Here is a 6,000-nt window from a genome sequence, read left to right as displayed (position 1 = left end):
AGAATGGTCAGAGTGAGAGTAGGGCTGATCAGGGATGGTGGAGGGAACTTGAGCCTGGAGTTGGAAGAGATAGGGGAAGTCCTTAATGAATACATTGCTTCAGTATTCACTAAGGAGAGGGACCTTGATGTTGGTGAAGACAGAGTGAAACAGACTGATATGCTCAAACAGGTTGATGTTAAGAAGGAAGTTGTGCTGAAAATGTTGAAAAATATAAGGATAGGTAAATTCCTCTGAGCCAGATGGGATATACCCAAGGTTACTACAGGAAGTGAGGAAAGAGATTGTTCTGCCTTTAGCAATGATCTTTGTGTCCTCACTGTCCACTGGAGTAGTGTCAGATGATTGGAAGGTGGCAAATGTTATTCCATTGTTCAAGAAAGGGAGTAAGGATAATCCTGGGAACCACAGACCAATTAATCTCACGTCTGTGGTGTATCGGATAGGATTTTGAGAGACAGAATTTATGATCACTTGAAAAACCATAGCTTGATTGCAGGTAGTCAGCATGACATTGTGAGGGGCAGGTCATGCCTCACACATGTTATTTAATTCTTTGAGGATATTACAATACACAATGATGGAGGTAGAGCAGTGGATGTGGTTTAAATGGCTTTTAGTAAGGCATTTGATAAGGTTCCCCATGGTGGACTCATTCAGAAAGTAAGGAGGCATGGGATACAGGGAAATCTGACTGTCTGGATACAGAATTGGCTGGCCCATAGAAGGCAGAGGGTGGTGGTAGATGGAAAGTATTCAGCCTGGAGCTTGGTGACCAGTGGTGTTTCACAGGGATCAGTTCTGTGCCCTCTGCTCTTTGTGATGTTTATAAATGACTTGGATGAGGAAATAGAAAGATGGGTTAATAAGTTTGCCGATGACACAAAGGTCGGTGGAATTGTGGATAGTGTGGAAGCTGTTGTAGGTTGCAACGTGACACTGACAGGATATAGACCTGGGCTGATAAGTGGCAGATGGATTCAACCTGGAGAAGTGTGAAGTGATTCACTTTGAACGGTTGAATTTGAAAGCAGATTACAGAGTTAAAGGCAGGATTCTTGGCAGTGTGGAGGTACAGAGGGATCTTGGAGTCCATGTCCACAGATCCCTCAAAGTTACCACCCAGGTTGATAGGGTTGTTAAGAAGGCATTATGGTGTATTGGCTTTCATTAGCAGGGGGATTGAGTTTAAGAGCCACCAGGTTATGTTGCAGCTTTATAAAGCCCTAGTTTGAACACACTAGGAATATTGTGTTCAGTTCTGGTTGCCTGATTATAGGAAGGATGTGAAGCTTTCGAGAGGGTGCAGAGGAGATTTACTTGGATGCTGCCTGGATTGGAGGGCAGGTCTTATGAAGAAAGGTTGAGGGAACTAGGGCTTTTCTCATTGGAGAGAAGAAGGCTGAGTGGTGACTTCATAGAGGTTAACAAGATGATGAGAGGCATAGATAAAGTCAATAGCCAAAGACTTTTCCTCAGGGCGTAAGGGGCTATCACAAGGACTATAATTTTAAGGTGATTGGAGGAAGGTTTAGGAGAGATGTCAGAGGTCGGTTCTTTACACACAGAGAGTGGTGGGTGTGTGGGATGCACTGCCAGCAGTGGCAGTAGAGTCAGATACATTGGGGACATTTAAGCGATACTTGGATAGGCATGTGGGAGATAGTACAATGAGGGGTATGTATGTTAATCTGATCTTAGAGAAGGATACAAGGTCAGCAGAACATTGAGGGCCTGTACTGTGCTATACAGCTCTAAGTTCTATGTTCTATGCATTTGCAGATATATTCTATTTTGTTCAAAAAGCACACAATCTGTAGGCAGTCAGTCCATATGACATTTTATAAATTCCTACTTTGGGAATAGAACCAGTCTGACTCAAGGTTGGGATACATACCTGTTGCCTATTTCTAAGGATCTATATCCCTCTGCTCCCTGCCTATTCATGTATCTCTCTAGATACATCTTAAAATGACGCTATCGTGTCCACCTCTACCATCTCTGCTGGCAAAGTGTTCCAGGTACACACCACCCTCAGTGTAAAGAACTTTCCATGCAGATCTCCCTTAAACTTTTGCCCTCTCATCTTGAACTCGTGACCCCTAGTAACTGAGTCCTTCACTCTGGGGAAAAGCTTCTTGCTATCCACCCTGTCTATACCTGTCATATTACCTGACTGTAGACCTCAGTCAGGTCCCCCCTCAACCTCAGTCTTTCTAATGAAAATAATCTGCTCAACCTCTCCTCATAGCTAGCACCCTCCATTCCACATCCTGGTGAACCTCCTCTCTACCGTCTCCAAAGCATCCACATCCTTTTGGTAATGTGGTGACCAGAACTGTATGCAGTATTCCAACTGTGGCCGAACCATAGTCTTATACAATGGTAACATGACCTGCCAACTCTTGTACTCAATACCTCATCCGATGAAGGAAAGCACGCCATGTGCCTTCTTAACCACTCTTTTGATCTACGTTGCCACCTTCAGGATACAATGGACCTAAACACCCAGATCTCTGTACATCAATTTTCCCCAGGGCTTTTCCATTTACAACATAGTTTACTTTGGAACTGGATCTTCCAAAATGCATCACCTCACATTTGTCTGAATTGAACTCCTTCTGCTGTTTCTCCACCCATCTCTCCAATCTATCTATATTCTGCTGCATTCTCTGACAGTCCCCTTCACTATCTGCTACTCCATCAATCTTAGTGTCATTTGCAAACTTGCTCATTAGACCATCTATACCTCCCTCCAGATCACTATATATATATATCACAAACAGTAGTCCCAGCACGGGTCCCTGTGGAACACCACTGGTCACAGGTCTCCATTTTGAGAAACTCCTTTCCACTACTGCTCTCTGACTCCTGTTGCCCAGCCAGTTCTCTATCCATCTACCGAGAACACCCTGGACCCCATGCGACTTCACCTTCATCAGCCTACCATGGGCAACCTGATCAAATGCCTTACTGAAGTCCATGTATATGACATCTACAGCCCTTCCCTCATTAACCAACTTTGTTGCTTCCTCAAAAAATTCTTAGAATTTGGTAAGAAATGACCTTCTCTGCATAAAACCACACTGCCTGTCACTGATAAGCCCATTTTCTTCCAAATGTAAATCGATCCTATCCCTCAGCATCTTCTCCAGTAGCATCCCTATCGGTGATGGCAGGCTCACAGGTGTGGAATTATCTGGATTATCTGTGCTACCCTTCTTAAAAAAAGGGACAACATTAGCAATTCTCCAGTCCTCTGGGACCTCCCCCACATTCAAAGATGCTGCAAAGATATCTGTTAAGGCCCTAACTATTTCATCCCTCACAGTCCTCAGTAACCTGGGATAGATCCCATCCAGACCTGGGATCTTTTCCACCTTAATTCCTTTTAGAATACCCAACACTTTCTCCCTCCTTATTCCAACTTGACCTAGAGTATTTAAACATCTATCCCTAACCTCAACATCCCTCTCCTCAGTGAATACTGATGTAAAGTGCTCATTAAGAATCTCGCCCATTTTCTCTGACTCCACGCATAACTTTCCTCCTTTGGCCTTGAGTGGGCCAACCCTTTCTCTAGTCACCCTCTTGCTCCTTATATACAAATAAAAGGCTTTGGCATTCTCCTTAACCCTGTTTGCTAAAAGTATTTCATGACCCCTTTTAGCCCTCTTCATTCCTCATTTCAGATTAGTCCTACTTTCCTGATCTTCTTCCAAAGCGTTGTCTGTTTTCAGTCGCCCAGACCTTATGTATGCTTCCTTTTTCCTCTTAGCTAGTCTCACAATTTCACCCAGACGAAAGTGAGGACTGCAGTTGCTGGAGATTAGAGTCAAGCAGGTGGTGCTGGAAAAGCACGGCAGGTTTGGCAGCATCCGAGGGGCAGGAAAATTGTGTTTGCCCAAAACATTGCTTTTCCTGCTCTCAGATGCTGCCTGACCTGCTGTGCTTTTCCAGCACCACACGTTTGACTCACAATTTCACCTGTCATCCATGGTTCCGTAATCTTGCCATTTCTATCCCTCATTTTCACAGGGACAGGTCTGCCTGCACTCTAATCAACCTCTGCTTAAAAGCCTCCCACATATCAAATGTGGATTTACCCCCAAACCAGCTGCTCCCAATCCACATTCCCCAACTCCTGCCGTATTTTGGTACAGTTGGCCTTCCCCATTTTAGCACTCTTCCTTCAGGTCCACACTCGTCTTTGTCCATGAGTATTCTAAAACTTATGGAATTGTGATCACTATTCCCAAACTAATCCCCTGCTGAAACTTCAACCACCTGATTGGGCTCACTCCCCAACATCAACTCCAGTTTAGCCCCTTCCTGAGTTGGACTACTTCCATACTGCTCTGGAAAACTCTCCTGGATGCTCCTTAAAAATTCTGCTCCATATCGACCTCTAACACTAAGTGAATCCCAGTCAATGTTGGGAAAATTAAAATCTCCCATCACAACCATCCTGGTGCTCCTATGTCTTTCCATAATCTGTCTACATATTTGTACCTCTATCTCATGCTCGTTGTGGTGAGGCCTGTAGTACAGCCCCAACACGTTACCGCACCCCTCCTGTTTCTGAGCTCTGCCCATATTGCCTCATTGCTCAGGTCCTCCATAGTGCCCCCCTTCAGCACAGCTGTGATATCCTCTCTGACCAGTAATACAACTCCTCCATCCCTTTTCCCTCCCTTTCTATCCTGCCTGAAACATTTATATCCTGGGATATTTAGTTGCCAATCTTGCGCTTCCCCCAGGAGAAAGTGAGGACTGCAGCTGCTGTCGAGAGTGTGGTGCTGGAGTTTAGATCTCGACTCTGATCTCCAGCATCTGCAGTCCTCGCTGTCTCCAAGTTGATTGTAACCTTACTGTGAAGCCTCTTCCAAGGGTGCCCACCTTGAAGAAGTTCTCCTCCTCTCTCAACAAGGATGTCAGTGAGTCTCTCTCTCTCACTGCACCCTGAGATCATCCCCTCTGTCCTGAAGCTCTTCCTACCATAGCCACATCTCCTTCCTCAGTGCCTGCCTACGAACTGACTGATCCCATTTGGACTGGAAGGGCTTATTCCTGAAATGTCGATTCTGCTGCTCCTCAGATGCTGCCTGCCCTTCCCTTAACCAACTCTCAGTAATAACAATAACATCATACTGCCAGGTACTAATCCAAGCCCTAAGTTCAGCTGCTTTAGCTACTACACTTCTCGCATTAAAACAAATGCACCTCAGACCACCTGACCCTTTGCGTTCATCACCTGCTCCCCGCCTACTGTTCCCCCTAGTCATGTTGACTTAATTATCACGTTCCTTACAGGCTTTAGTAACTACCTCCTTACCTCCTTCTGTCTTGACAGTACAGATTTCTTACAGTAGCACAGCACCCACAGACCAGTCGAACCGGGAACATTCCTCGTCACAATGGACGTTTCCGCACTCTACAATGATGGCATCGCGGCAACAGCTTCAGTACTCAACACCAACAACTGCCAATCTCCGAGCACCGTGGTACAACTCATCCACTTTATCCTTGATCATATCCTTGACAACCAGTTCTTCATCCAGACACACGGAACAGCCATGGGGACCAAATTTGCACCCCAATATGCCAACATTTTTATGCACAGGTTCGAATGAGACTTCTCTATGCAGGATCTCCAACCAGCATTGTACACTAGGTACATTGACGACATTTTCTTCCTCCAGACCCATGGCGAGAGGAGTCACTGATAAAACTACACAGTGACATCAACAAGTTTCATCCCACCATCAAACTCGACTGTCTCATTCTTGGACACGTGCGTCTCCATCAAGGACGGACACCTCAGCACCACACTCTACCGCAAACCCACAGACAACCTCACAATGCTACACTTCTCTAGCTTCCACCCAAAACATATTAAAACAGCCATCCCCTATGGACAAGCCCTTCGCATACACCGGATCTGCTCAGATGAGGAGGAACGTGATGGACACTTGAAAGTACTCAAGGATGCCCTCACAA

This window comes from Chiloscyllium punctatum, chromosome 3, assembly GCF_047496795.1.
Source record: "Chiloscyllium punctatum isolate Juve2018m chromosome 3, sChiPun1.3, whole genome shotgun sequence".
Classification (NCBI taxonomy): domain Eukaryota; kingdom Metazoa; phylum Chordata; class Chondrichthyes; order Orectolobiformes; family Hemiscylliidae; genus Chiloscyllium; species Chiloscyllium punctatum.
Note: the sequence above shows the minus strand (reverse complement) of the source record.